Source organism: Myotis davidii, unplaced genomic scaffold, assembly GCF_000327345.1.
Source record: "Myotis davidii unplaced genomic scaffold, ASM32734v1 scaffold958, whole genome shotgun sequence".
NCBI classification, from domain to species: Eukaryota; Metazoa; Chordata; class Mammalia; order Chiroptera; family Vespertilionidae; genus Myotis; species Myotis davidii.
The window spans coordinates 1,574,773-1,590,199 of NW_006289714.1; the positions used below are offsets into that span (position 1 = coordinate 1,574,773).

The window sequence follows — 15,427 nt, forward strand, 5'->3', positions numbered from 1 at the left end:
CCAGTGGCTCAGCCTCCCCAATTATCTGAGGTGGACACTCTTGGTGCACCCCTTTGTGAGCTTTGTGCACAGTCTTGTTGTAGTTAAGCCTTGATTGTTGTAGGTATCACTGGGAGGGGTTGACCTCCAGGCCAATTGGCTGTGAGAATCAGCTGTGTCTGCAGTGGGAGAACTTCTGTGCTGGAGACACCCCTCTGGGGCAAGACTTGCTTCAGTGGGGCTTTGGTGCTCACTGAGTCTGCCCCCTGAGTGTGTCCTTTATGGATCTGAGGAACTGCAATCTGGATGGTCCCACTCTGACCACCGGGCACACTCTAAAGTTTAATTTTTAATCGGGCACAGTAAAAGATTAACATCAATAACTAATAATAAAATAGAACAATTATAACTGTAACATATTACAGTTATAATAAAGTTAGATAAATATGGCTTCTCTCTCTCAGAATCTTATTGTGCTCTATGCACAGTGTGGATACACTGACAAAGGGATTATTCACATCCCAGCTAGTACAAAGCAATATGGCATGAGATTTCATCATGATACACAGTATGGTGTACAATTTAAAGATCATAAGTTCTTTATTTCTAGAATTGTCCATTTAATGTTTTCAGACCTTGGTTGATGATGGGAGATGAAATCAAGCTGAGACCAAGGAAAATGAAACTGTGGTTAAGGGGGACCTACGGGACTTTCCCACTGCAAGTTCCAATATGTTTAGCTTTGCTTTATTAATAAAGTCGATGCAGTAATAATTTGGGGGATTTAACATCCCAAGTCAACCTGTCCAAGAACAAACGTAAAGACTTTCCACACAAACCTGCTCATCTTTCAGTGTTCTCTTCTTTACTAAAACAATCAGTATGTCTGACCTTGCAAAGCAAAAACTTATATGTCCCTCCCTATAAACATTAGTAGAATAATAATAAGGTAAATTTAGTAATGCATGTCATGTTTCTTCTTCCAATGGAGTATTAGTCTAGGGAAGCAGAGGACTGTGGGAGTGTCAGTGGGGAACTGTGTGCCCTATGCCAGCAGGAAGGATATATAGTCTCAGAGTATTTATAACCAATTAATAAAATAATTCAAAGTCTATCAGTTTGTCATCAATATGCTACAATAACTCTATACAACTTCAGTAATACTACTCCTGGCTAAGAAAAAGATCCATTTCCCCTTTGCACACTTACTGTGCCATTATACAAATTTACCTTAAGGAGTTTGTTTACTTGTGAAGGCAACTCAAGGTGGCAGCCTAGGTCTGTGCCCAGTCAAACCTGCATTCTGACACATATGCATACAAGCCTATATAATTAAGCCTCAACCTCCTTTCCACTTGTGTCCTAGCTAGCCTTGCAAAACCTGTCTCCCTGAATGCTTACCTTAACAGGAGCTATAAACCATACACAGCCCCACAATGGGGTCTGACTGCCAGCGCCAAACATGGTCTTGGTCACTATCTCACTCCCCCCACTTACAACCGTCACAGGGGCTGCAAAAGCCCGCAAAAAGTCCGGAAGCCTAGTCCAGTGGTCGGCAAACTCAGTCAACAGAGCCAAATATCAACAGTACAACGATGGAAATTTCTTTTGAGAGCCAAATTTTTTAAACTTAAACTATATAGGTAGGTACATTGTTATTAACTTAATTAGGGTACTCCTAAGGCTTAGGAAGAGCCACTCTCAAGGGGCCAAAGAGTCGCAGTTTGCCCACCACAGGCCTAGTCCATATCTGGGAGACAAAGAAACTATGGGTGTAAAAGGGAAAGTACCACTGCATTAGGCATTCAGTTTTGGGAACTGATTCTCCTGAGTCACAGCACCCGTGCTCCTGCAATTAAAGTGCATTTTCTGAATCTTCCAAGTGCCTGTTATGTGTCTTCCCGCCACCTGGTAACTTCTGTAACAGCTGAGCCATTGAAACTGCTACTCTCACTAGGGAAACTGCCAGCAGGGAGCACTAGACTGCCTGGATCCCATGCCTCATTTTCCCAAGTTAGTGCCTCACTCCAGAAGCGATGGACATCTTTCTTTCTTTGGAAGAGAAGTGAAACAACTCCATGCTGGAGGCTAATTCCAGCAGGTCACAATTATGCAAGAAATTCATCAAAAGGTTGATGAACCTTGGGGCTTCAGCAGGGCTGAAGATCTGCATATATTATTGCCTGCTGCCAGACAGCTGAGGGCAGTTCCCCCAACCTGATAATATTTTTACTGTTTACAAAACCTTACCCTTGATATGTATATCTGCTTTCCTATAGGGCAAAATCTATCTATCTATCTATCTATCTATCTATCTATCTATCTATCTATCATCTATGCCTAAGTGACCACTGCAACCGAACAGATGACAGAACAGGCTGTTTGGGGCAACCAGGCCAGCAGGGGGCTTAGTGAGGGGCGACCAAACAACTGAACAGCAGGTCTGCATGGGGTGACCAGGTCAGCAGGGGGGACAGTGAGGGGTGACTAGGCTGGCAAGGGGGACAGTTAGGGGCAATCAGTCCAGCATGCAGAGGCAGTGAGGGGCAATCAGGCCAGCAAGGGGGGTAGTTAGGGGTGACCAGGAAGGCAGGTAGGTGAGTGATTAGGAGCCAGCAGTCCAGGATTGTGAGAGTGAAGTCCAACAGCCGGTTTAGGCCATACCCCAGGGACAGGGCCTAAAGCGGCAGTTGGACAACCCTTGAGGGGACATGGATAGGAGAGGGTGCAGCGAGAGTGGTTAGGGGCAATCAGGCAGGTAGGCAGGTGAGCGGTTAGGAGCCTGTGGTCCCGGATTGTGACAGGATGTCCAACTGTTGGTTTAGGCCCGATCCCCAGGAGGCAGTGGTACATCCCCCGAGGGGTCCCAGATTGGAGAGGGTGCAGGCTAGGCTGAGGGACACCCCCCTCCAGTGCATGAATTTTGTGCACCGGGCCTCTACTTTGTAATAACTGGATATATTTTATTTTTAGAAATAAAGGTAAATGGTAGCCTCATAGGGAATTGGCTTGTTTTTTGCAGGGAGGGCAGTTGGAGGCAACCAGCCTGGCAGGGGGGCAGTGAGGGGTGACCAGGCTGCCGGGGGTGAATTGGGGGCAACCAGTCCATCAGTGGGGGCAGTAAGGGGTGACCAGGCCAGCAGGGGCAGTTAAGGCAACCAGGCCAGCTGGGGGGGGCAGTTGGGGGCAACCAGGCTGGCGGTGGGGGGGACAAGGCCAGCAAGGGGACAGTTAGGGGCAATCAGGCCGGCAGAGGGGGGCATTTGGGGGCAACTAGGCTGGCAGGGGGGGCAGTTAGGGGTGATCAGGCAGGCAGGCAGGTGAGCTGTTAGGAGCTTGTGGTCCCGGATTGTGACAGGATGTCCAACTGTTGGTTTAGGCCCGATCCCCAGGAGGCAGTGGTACATCCCCCGAGGGGTCCCAGATTGGAGAGGGTGCAGGCTGGGCTGAGGGGACCCCCTTCCCCATGCACGGATTTCATGCACCGGGTCTCCAGTGTGTTAATAAAAAGCTAGAGATCCAGAGATTCAGAAAGCTCAGTTGTGGGAAGAGCTCAGGAGATTTATCTCAGTGCAGTGGTGGATGCAATGGCGTGAGCGCACTCCGCCTATACAAGTTTCCTCGGCACACCGGGAAGTGACAGCGCCCGCCTGAGTAAGCCCCCTAGAGCCCCTACATAGTACCCTAACTTTCCTACCATTGGTTGCCCTAAGGATGTTGTAAACTTCTGATTGGTCTGGAATGTTATATATGTCCCTGCACTTAAACAATAAACTTCAGACTGCGTCTTGAACCTGTCTCCGGAGTCGGGCATGCTTCGTTAGGACTCCGTCGGCCTCACCCCCGCAGGACCCCCTGCTTCATTCTGGCGCCCTGAACAGGGACCCCGGCAAGCGTTGGGATGGGTGAGTGCCCCTCTGTAACAAGGGGTACCCTCCCCCCCCCAGCCCAAGCCCCTCAGGCTCGGGCACTCCACGTGCTGTTACAGAGCAGGCGAGTAAAGCAAAGATATGGGGCCCCATCCGAGCAGCCCCCGCCGCTGCAGCCGTAGCTGTGGCCCCCGCCACTGCAGCCGTAGCTGTGGCCCCTGCCGCAGCTTCGGCTGCCGCCCCTGATGATAACCCATGGACAGGGATATATCAATCCTCGTGTAGCCAGAAAGATAGAACAAAAAAGTCCTTAGGGCTAGAGACCCCTGGACTCTTTCCTGTGAATGTTAACCCCACAGCTACAGCAGAGAAAGAGAGAAAGAAAAGAAAAAAAAGGGGGGAGCCATTGCCATGGAGAGAGAGTTCTTTGTTGATTTTGCTTATCTAAGGTAGCGAAGACCCCAGCAAGTAAAGCAAACTTATCTCTGTCCAGTTCTCTTCTCTTTAACCCTTCCAATACTAAAATAGACTAACACAATATACTTAAGAAAGGAAGCACCTACTCTTATTAATCTAAAGAAATGCTGAATGTTAAACTTGCCAGCTAAAAGTTTAAAATTCTAGTTGAATTGGGAAAAATTATAATTGTGGTAACTAAATGCCTAAAGTATAAAAAGATATAATTTAAAACAACAGAAGCTCCCTGTTCATACTAAGGTTGAAGCCTCATAGTGGCTGGCTAGTACCATAAATCTCCCAGATAATAGAGACTTGGCTAACAGCAGCTTCTCTATATCTAAATCCAGCCTAACACCAAGAATGCTCAAAACCTTCTCAAAGGATGCAAAATAATCCTTTCCATTAATATTTACAATGTAAACTAAAATTGTTGTTAGAGTATTAAATTTGACAATAAAATAGTAGTCAAGTTTTCAAATTAATTAAAATTAGCTCAAGAAGTATTAACCAAAATTTTCATTTCTTGGAAAAATTACTTAACATGCAATGAACCTAAAGCAGTCACATTTTTATGCAAAAAAATTAAAATTTAAAGTTATCTAGACTGCATTATAGATTTTCAAAAAATACTTCAAATAATTAAATCAAAAAAGGGAGAATAGTGGAAAAATACCATGTAAGGAAAGATATCCTGTAACTAATTTACATCTAGAAAAGTTTTTCATTTATAATGCTAACAGCAAGATACCCATGAAAAACCTATGTGGTGTCAACATAAGCCAAAGGAAATTCATTTAAGCAAAAATAAATAAAACTCCAAGTAAAGTTTCCTTTATTAACCTTTGGTCGAGAATACGTTTATATATTTTCAGAAAACAACTCCAAGACCATGTGGATTCCTGCAACAGAGAGGAATTATCAAGAATGCTCCAGCCATGAAGACAAGAGAAAAAACAATCCAGAGATAGAGGCAACTAGCATGCACAAGCTATTTCCTCATTTAACCCTCTCTAGCTGCAAGCATCTCATATGGGCATGCAAAACCTGCGGCCCCCTATTGCCTTTAGGCCCCCTCCAGCCACACGGAGTCAACCCAACTCAATGCCTTATGGCAAGCAGATGTGACCCATATTCCATAGAGAAATTAACCCTCTCATTTGTTAACCTCAATAACAGGCTTTAACAGATCTGCAGCCCTGGCTGGCTCAGGTAATTGCCCTAATTCATTTGGTATGGAGGGAGGCAGGGGCAGCAGGCACTTGGAGCTCACGTCATTGCTCTGGAGCCACGTATGCTCAGGCTCACACAGGTAAAAAAAAAACTCGCCATGCAATAGCAACCCTCAAGGGAACATTTTTAACATTAGGCTTCCCTTGGAAAATTAAAACAAATAATGGTCCCTACTACACTAGCAAGGCTTTTCAGCAATTCCTCACAAAACATAACATCAAGCACGTTACTGGCATACCATAACCCACAGGAGCAAGCCATAGTAGAACGACAAAACAAGAACTAAAAACCCAGATTCAACAAGAAAAGAAAGGGGAAATACAGGCACGCCCCACCAACTATTACAACAGGCCTTATTAACTCTAAATTATTTTCATTTTGCCCCCGACACTCTTCCTCCCATCTTCAAACACTGGGGAGGTCTCAGAGACGTACCAACACCTCTCCCCTTGGTCAGGTGGAGAGATCCACTAACCGGGGCTTGGAAGGGCCCCGCGCCACTCTTAACCCAAGGGAGAGGGTTTGCTTGTATTTTTCTAGAAGGTGAAAAAAATCCCGCGTGGATTCCTGCCGGTAAAATCAAACCCTGCACCACCAGCGATGAGCCGTAGACCACCATCACCATCACCTCCAGTAGAGGAATTGGAGGGCCTGACCATAGAGGACAGCCAGCCCGACGGCGGAGACAACCAAGACATTGACAAGCCCACAACATTACCTGGGAAGACATCAAGAATCTACAGGACGAAGCTGCACACATGGCACCAGAAGGCAATCCGTCAGCAGGGACATTATTCCTATTAATGTGTGCCATCATAACAGTGAACTTTCAGGCGCGAGCACAACATGTATGGGCGGCCATACCTCATCCAGGGTACTCATGCCTGTCAGCGCCGACAGCCTACAATTCCCCGCTGTCCAAGTGTCTGACTGCTCTGTGGACTTACCCTGTGATGGAGCGGAACCGGTCTCATTGCCATAGAACGGGACTATATGGGCTGAGAGCAGTAGCCCTAACCTCCTTAAGTGGACTCTAAATAATGGAATTGCCCCAGGACAAGGGGGAAAATACGGGTTCATTTCTGACCGAGCCTCTTGTGGGAAGAGCTCAGGAGATTTATCTCAGTGCAGTGGCAGATGCAATGGCGTGAGCACACTCCGCCTATAATTCTTCCTCGGCACACCGGGGAAGTGGCAGCGCCCGCCTGAGTAAGCCCCCTAGAGCCCCCTACATAGACCCTAACTTTCCTACCATTGGTTGCCCTAAGGATGTTGTAAACTTCTGATTGGTCTGGAATGTTATATATGTCACTGTACTTAAACAATAAAGTTCAGATCTGTGTCTTTGAACCTGATCTCCGGAGTCGGGCATGCTTCCTTAGGACTCCATCGGCCTCACCCCCGCGGGACCCCCTGCCTCACTCAGTTACTAAAGCTAAGCCCCATCTGGCTTCCCCAAACTGCCTCACAAATTTATATTTCATGTCTAGTTTATTTAATTTACTCGCAGCCCCTTCTCCAGATTCCTGAACCCTTCTAGATACAGATAACACCCTGGCATCCCCAGGCTTCTCTTTGCAGCAAACTCTAATTTCATTCACTCATTCAACAAGCATTGATTAAGCACAATTATGTCAGGCCCTAGGAAAACATCTCTGCCTTCTAGGAGCTTACAGTCCCATGGGGGATTGTGACAACAAACATGATAAATAACATATGTGTGCATGCATACACACACACACATTGATAGATAAAATACATAACATGCTTATGTGAAAAAATAATTCAGAGCGGGGAAGAGGAGATGGGTATGCATAAAGGGAGCTGGACATGTTTATAGATGGCTATGCATGGGCAGAGGATTTTTTGTTGTCGTTCTTTTAACATAGTCATAGCATGACTGTTTGTTAAAATCTGTATGTAGCCAAGTAAGCACTTATTCATTTTAGCTATTAACTCACCCACCCTCAGGAGATTCTTAAAGTTGTACCGAGACTAAATTTCCTGGCATGAGGAATGTTTTATACTGAGCTATTTTCATTACATGACACAGTCAGGGAAGCAGCACTTCAATTGTGTAAGAACAATTTTGGCTAAAATCTATTTTAGTAGTGACAACCATTTTTTCATACATTGTAAAAAAATGTCTGGTTTCAATGAGCTCCCAAGTATTCACAAAGTACTTAATTCTATGTTTCTTCTTTTCCTTTTTCATCACTGCCTTTCTCCATTATGTAAATTTATTCAAACCTATTTCGGGCACTAGAAACCCTTGAGCCGTGTACAGAAACAGAGACCCTTCCGTGTTTTCAGTAAATGAGGAGTGCTGAAACTGCCCAAAGTCCACTTCTACCCAGTTTATAATTTGCGTCGTAAGAAACAGTAGCTTGTGTCCTGAGATGTTTCAATCAACTAGAATCAACACTCAGAAAATAATTGCTGCTCTATCAAGTCATTAATTCTCATGGAATAAATGTGAATTAGGGAAACAAGAATAGAATTGATTTAGAGTTCTAATTGGTTCACAAGTCAAGCCGGCCACCTCCATTAACCACAAAACAGAGCCTAGGTGAAACAATGAAGCAGGCTGAAGATGGGCTTTGTCAAAGGACTTGAAATCAAACCACCACTACTCCTCCAAAAGCAGTGGGGGGGGGGGGGGGGGGGGGGGGCAGCAGGGAGGATCAGACAGTCTTTGCTTTTGATAGTTAACGGAGAGGACAGGGGGAACTTGCAGAGCATCTGACCACCTTCCCTCAAATCAGGAGGAGCACAGAGGGGGAAGAATTTATTTTGGGAGTTATGACTATTTAGATTATCTTCTCTAATAACTAAGCTCTGAAATTTAGGAAGATGTTCAAGGTTCTGCCTCTTAATGGAACACTTATTTTTTGGCAGGACTCAGTCAAATCACTATTTTGAATTGCCAGCAAGATCTGCATGTGTAATTTGAACAGGCTTTTGGCAAAAACAGTGAAAATATCAGAAAGTAATTAAGGCAATGAGGTGTGTATTTGCGTGTAAAATTAGTTTGAAAAAAATTAAAGCTGGAAGTAAAATTGGTGGTAAAGTCCTGCCATTTCCAACTTATTGGGTACATCTCAGGGAAATAAGGACATGTATAAAGCAGTTTAGTTAATCACAAAATGTTAAATATTTGGAATAAAAATATTGTCAATTTAGAAACTTGATTATTATCATTAAATTTCAAATGTATTTAGGGTAAACCGTATTTTTTTTTTAAAGAATCAAGACTATTAGTTGAAAATAGTTTACATTCTCAGATTAAAATCTGGAGTACCAATTGAGGAATCTACGTCAAGCTCTTCAGAATCAGAAACCAAACAGGAAGGGTGCAGGGAGAACCACAGACAAAATAGGATACCGGTCAGCTCAAACAGCATGGCTATGAAGTGCTGTGAAAGGAAGAAAATGGCAAGAGAAAATTAAGAAGCCAAGCATTTTATAGAATGCTTACTAGATAAAAAAAGGTATTTAATGTCACTAATTATTATTTCCTTTCCTAGAAAAGTATTATTCTGGTCTTTAAAAAAACACAAGTAATGGTGCCTTTACTTCCCTGTATATGTTTACTTGGTCACTCATACAGACTCCTTCAAGGATCTGCATGTTATGGGATTCCAGGGCGGGAGGAATAGGGAAACTGAGACAGGAAAGTTAAAACAAGGCCAAACAGTGGGCAATTTGCAGCCAACTTGTAAATAACAAGCCATTATCTTTCCCAGCCAAGGATACTTGAGAGCAAAGGTTAAATGCCTCCCTAACAAGAGAAAGGAGGAAAGGAGCAGTGGAGGCTGGGGCTGGAGGGGGAAAAGAGCAGTTTTAGTCCCTAAATGAAGAAGCCAGCAGTCTCTAGGCTTACCAAGACAAAATGGCCAGGTGCTTCTCATGAATTCTGGGAAGGCCACAACAAAGTAAAAAGGCACCTTGAGAATTAATCTGTACCAAAACATTCAGCAGAGGAATTTTGAGACCTATGGACAGGAGGGTATATAGCACTTCAGACCCCCACCCAGCTTGCTCTTCAGGTTAGCTGAGAGCCAGTCTGTGCTTCCTAAGCCAGATGCAGAGATTTGCTTGCCTTGCTTCTTTAATAAAGGTGCATGTTTTAATTGCTTTAACAAATTGGCTTAATCACAAGGCAATCAAGTTCTCTCATATAAATTCGTTCATGTGAGATGACAAGAATCGGGGTTGGGGACAGCCCCCTCCCTCTGACTCCGGTGTTGGTGAGAGGTGCCTCTAACACTAAGTAAACATGATCAAGAGTTGCCGGGAGCCGGTCCATCCTTGCTGTTTTAAGGGACCTGGCATATATGGAATACTGTTCTTAATATGTTTGGTCACCTTCTTGGCGCTGTGTTTTAACCAAGGTCACCTCTCCGAGAAAGGTTGTTTCCCCAGGTAGGGATTTTCCCCTGAAGTTAGGGAGGGAATAAAACCTCTTAACGAGAACATGGCAAAAGATCCTGGACAGAACCTGTCTACAGAACTTGGTTGGAGAACCTAGACAGAACCTGGCTGAAGAACCCGGCTACAGAACCTGGCGACCAAACCTGGCTGGAGAACCTAGTGAGAGAACATGGACACAGAACTTGGCTGGAGATTGTGGCTAGAGATCCTGGCAAGGCTGCTGATCAACTGAACGCTGCCTCCGTGTCATTCCTTCTTCGCCGACTCCATCCACACCTTTGGGGACCCCTGGACCTGCTGGGATTGGACCCCAGCAAAGAGTGTCATCAATTCTGTGGATTGGGTTTGCAAAAGACCTGCACTGAATGCAATAAAGATGTTTTTATTCCTAAATGAAGGCGATTTTAAAAATGGGGTGAGGAGAGCTACATGCTGACCTGTCTAGGTGTCTGACTACAGGCCCTGGGGGCAGGCACAGCTGCTGCAAGGCTGACTCTAATAGATACCACGGGAGGCTATTTCTAGGAAGGACAGTGGAACCTCCATTCTGGAACTTAATTTATTCCGGAAGCCTGTTCGAGAAGCATTTTTTTTGAAAACTGAATCTTTTTTTCCCCATTACAAATAATGTAAATTGAGAATTACTCCATTCCAGACCCCTATGTTGTTCTCATAACTGTCCTTTTCACTTTGCTGTTATCACTGAACTTCTTAGAGCCCATGGTGACCTACTGTACATATTTAATAAGCAGCAGCAACAGACTTCCTTGTGGGGACACCCGACCCCAAATGCCATCTGACCTGTCCAGGTTTTTGCTTTTAACTTGGCACCATGGCTGGAGGAGAGGCTGGCCCAGAGGCGGGGTGCGGGTGACAGTCCAGAAGGGCCCTGCTCAGGGTGGGGGCCGGTGCTGGGAGTCCCATAGGGGATGAGTGGAGGGGGTGGGCATGTAGTCACAGGGGTAGGTTAAACTTAAAAAATAAACTAAACAATAAAAAGCAACAAAAGCAAAAAGACATGAAAATATTCACAGCACAATTTCCTGAGATAATAATAACATGACGTTGAGCGTAAGCTGACTCACACTTGCTCATTCTCTCCTTTATTGCCTGAGAGATGCGTGACTAATCATACTGCGATCAGCATGAAAAGATTGTCTGGTTGAGAACTGAAGTTTTGCTTAACAACCGAGACGTTTCTTCCATGAACAACTTGATTGAGGACTGAGCTGTTTGAGATGGCTGGATGTTCAAGAACCAAGGTTGTCTTCATTTAAATCTTACTATGTAAATTTTAAGCCTTTATTATACTTACCAAGGAGTCATTGGTCTGGGGAAAATAAAACAAGAAAACAAGAGAGTATTAAGAAACAAAAAAAGAGCTAAAGTTTGCCAGTTTGTAGGCTATTTATTCTAAGACAAGGATATGAAATCCTAAATTAACCAACTTCTCCTCTCCATATTACTTTTAGTACTTGTCAGTAATTTCCTACCACCAGTACATGTGTAGCAAATATTTTTTTTTAAATGTCAACTTGAAAATAATCAATCTGCTGAGGGTATTGCAGTAGATAGTAAGTTCTTAACAAAGGAAGTAAAGGGATTCAGACATTACACCTGATTGACTAGGAAGGGGCAGCCTCACAGACTCCCCAATGGACAGCCACACCCTCCCACCCAAGGGATTTAATCCCCAGGCAGCAGGCAAGACAGGCTTCCAATCCCCCTGGGAAGCCACTGCCTTTAGCCAGGATTGCAGGGGGAGGGATAAAACAGTGAAGGGGAATTCCTTAGTGGGGCACATGCGTAGAAGAAACCAAGATGACACAGGGAGAGCTTAGTGCACTGGCTGTAGAAGCTAGATGATGAAGCCCGACTCTTGGGCATGCACAGTAGGAGCCAAACTGGTGACCATAAAGGGGAGGAGTCTAGCCTGAGGAAATCTGGGAAAAGGGTCGATAGGCTAAGGGCAGGAAACCCCAGAAGGTCCAGGAAAGGGGTTGGTTAAGGGGCGGGTGCAGCACCCGGGGAAGACCCAGGAAATGAATGGGGCAGTTAGAAACACAGCCTGCTTGTTCCTGAAACCAAGGCAGCATGTGGAAGATTAACAACGATCTCAGGGCAGTTGCTACTAGAGCCTACTCACCCTCTACACCTTCAAGGGCGTATTATTTCCTTTCACCCCAATAAATCTTGTCACTATACTTAAACTCCCATGTGTGCAACCTTAACCTTTGAAAGCCTTTCTCAAGACACTCCAAGAACCCATTTTTTTTTCTAGCAACAAAGACATCCATATCTTTCTTTAAAATTAGTACCTCCACCACTAATACAAGGCAGCTTCTTCAGAAAGGTTTTATTTAGTCATGTCCCTTGATTAACTTCTTGCTAATAGCAGGTTAGGGAGACAGCTAGGGGCAGGCCCTAGAACTTAAACAATGAATTATGATTTTCCTTCACATTCTCTTCCTCTCTGATGACACATCCCTTACCCCTCCAGCTCACTGTATCCCAGAATTGCTAATCAATCTTCAGTATAGTATCCAGGGATTCTTAACATAAGTTGTTTAGGTCAGTGAAATGAGCAATCTCAAATTTGGAAAAAGTTTAACAAATTAAAATTTATTTCTAAGATCACCATCACATCTCTGCCTAATCAGAAAAGCCTTTCTCTAGACCCAGTCCCCACAAATTATTTTTTGTGTGGTCACAATCATTTGTATCTCTGGTTTATCTCTTTTTCTAAGAAAGAACTTTTTTTCTTGTTCTGTTGTTAAACAAACTAATAAATATTGATAAGAAATATCCTAACCTTGAAGTTTCCAACCACATGTTAGAGACATGTACATAAGCCAGTAAAAAGTTTATGTTAATTAAATCAATTATAGAATTAGAAATCAAAGCCAAGTTCTATGGGAAAGAAAGAAACTGATTAATTCCAGAGGAGGAACTTAGGATGTGGCCCTAGGAACATGTGAGCCTCAAAACACTACTACATCATTCCTATGATTGAGACCTTTGACGCTATAAGTAATCCTATGGATGGATTGTAGATGTATTATATCAAAGGCAGAGAATTCCATAGAAAAGTTATTAAAATAATATAGACAAGAGACAATAGAGTCTGATCCACCATTAACAGCATTAAATAAGAAATTATGCTGACAGCTACTGGTCCATCATCTTGGTTAACTTGGTCTTCAGGTTGAGATTTCTTTTTTTATTTATGTTCTAAATTCCAAAGGTTTAGCATATATTTGGATAGGGAAAATACTGAATAGAATATATTCTAGAATATATCCATATCTTTATTTAAAATTAGTACCTCCACCACTAATACAAGGCAGCTTCTTCAGAAAGGTTTTATTTAGTCATGTCCCTTGATTAACTTCTTGCTAATAGCAAGTTAGGGAGACAGCTAGGGGCAGGCCCTAGAACTTAAACAATGAATTATGATTTTCCAATATATTCTAGAATATATTCTATTCAGTATTTTCCCTATCCAAATAATTACCCTATTCCCAGAAAATTTTCCTCATATGCCCATAGTTAGGTTTAGCATTTTCTTCAATTAAACCTCTCTCAGCACTGAGAGAGGGAACATCATAAAAAGTTCCCTAATCTAACCCAAGATTCATGAGCCAAACCTGTCCCTTCACTCCCCATTTCACTGATGGCGAACCTATGACACGCGTGTCAGAGGTGACATGCAAACTCATTTTTTTGGTTGATTTTTCTTTGTTAAATGGCATTTAAATATATAAAATAATATCAAAAATATAAGTCTTTGTTTTACTATGGTTGCAAATATCAAAAAATTTCTACATGTGACACGGCACCAGAGTTAAGTTAGGGTTTTTCAAAATGCTGCCGCGCTGAGCTCAAAAGGTTCGCCATCACTGCCCTATCTCCTCCTTCCTAAGAAACTCAGCACATCTTCATTTTGGCTCACACACATTAGCATATTTAAAACATTCACCCAGTAATTCTGGATATTGATCCCATTCGAAATCTTTAAAATATTTAAGTTCACTTTCATATGCTCTCACACCGCATTCTGCAGTCACCTTTGTGGGCGAAAGGTGCTCTCGTTACACTTGTCATTTCTAAAGTCTTTGTCCCAAGGCTTCCTCCTGTATATCAAGAGGCAGGTGTCCTACTTTTTAGAATCAGAACTCAATTTCTGTCCAAATCTATCTTAAAGAAATTTACTGAAAATTATCTTTGCATCCAAAGCAGTCCACCATATTATGAATATAAACATTTTATCAAAGCTGTCAAATACTACATTCAAGGAAGAGCCCACTGGAATAATGCAGTCTGGATGTCATTGTTTAAACTGAGCAAACCATCCTCTCCTGCCAAACCCTCATCTACACGCACACTATCCTGTAATCTCTCTGTTCACTAGAGTGACACATTGCTACCATACGGCCAAACATTTGCTTGTAAATAACACCCTCCATGTAGCTTATTACTTCACTTCTATTCAACTTAAAAATTATTGACCATCACCTATATATAAAGCAGTGCCATCATGTTGTCTTAGTTTATTGTTTTCATATCTTTCCTATTTGTTTTCAAACAACATATATTTACTCCAGCTTAATGAAGAGGGCCTCCTTACGTTCTGGATAGTATGTGGTAAAGTACATAAAACAATGCCCTTTTATTGAAACTGGTATTCTTTTTTTTGTTCTCTTTGCAAAAGTAACATCCTTTTTTCTTTCTTATTGAACATCAAAGCGCTTATCAAAGGCTCTGCAGAGGGACCAAATCACAGTTTTCCCAGAGAGAGGCTTACGTTTCCTCAGGATGAAAAAGTACCTCACCAAGATCCTGTACCTGCAGTGCTGTCTTGTCTCACTGATTAGTGCTTTAACTCTCTACGTGTTGTTCCTTTTTCTACAATTTTCCTGATGTATTAAGTTTCTAGTTAATATAAAACAGTTAATAGTGTTTGCTCTTACAGGCATGTTTTAAAACATTCTTTTCAAGGTACTGTCCTGATTCCAAAAATATTTCTAAATAGTTTTATTATTCATTAATAAATTAAATTTTAGATTTTGTGAAAATGAAATATATATATACTAGAGGCCCGGTGCACAAAAGTTTGTGCACTCGGCGGGGAGGGGGGAGTCCCTCAGCCCGGCCTGTGCCCTCTCGCAGTCTGGGACCCCTCAGGAGATAATGACCTGCAGGCTTAGGCCGGCTCCCGGGTGGCAGAGGGCAGGCCCAATCCCTAGGCGCAGCCCCTGGTCGGGCTCAGAGCAGGGCCGATTGGGGAGTTGAGGCGCCGCCCCTTGTCATGCACAGAGCAGGGCGGATTGGGAGGTTGCGATGCCACCCTCAGGGTAGAGCCGATTGGGGGGTTGGGGCACCGTCCCGTCACACTCAAGGCAGGGTCGATGGGAAGGTTGCGGCACCACCCCGTCACGCACAGAGCAGGGCCCATC

The 15,427-nt window shown here is 43.5% G+C and overlaps 1 protein-coding gene and 1 pseudogene across 1 annotated transcript in view; both read right to left on the minus strand.

Annotated features, from left to right (window-relative positions):
- The window catches only part of LOC107182861, a 3,131-nt pseudogene extending 2,361 nt beyond the window's left edge, over positions 1-770 (minus strand).
- Positions 1-15,427, minus strand: part of GRID2 (glutamate ionotropic receptor delta type subunit 2) — a 690,454-nt gene that overhangs the window by 452,170 nt on the left and 222,857 nt on the right. The gene's annotated exons all lie outside the window — the stretch shown is intronic.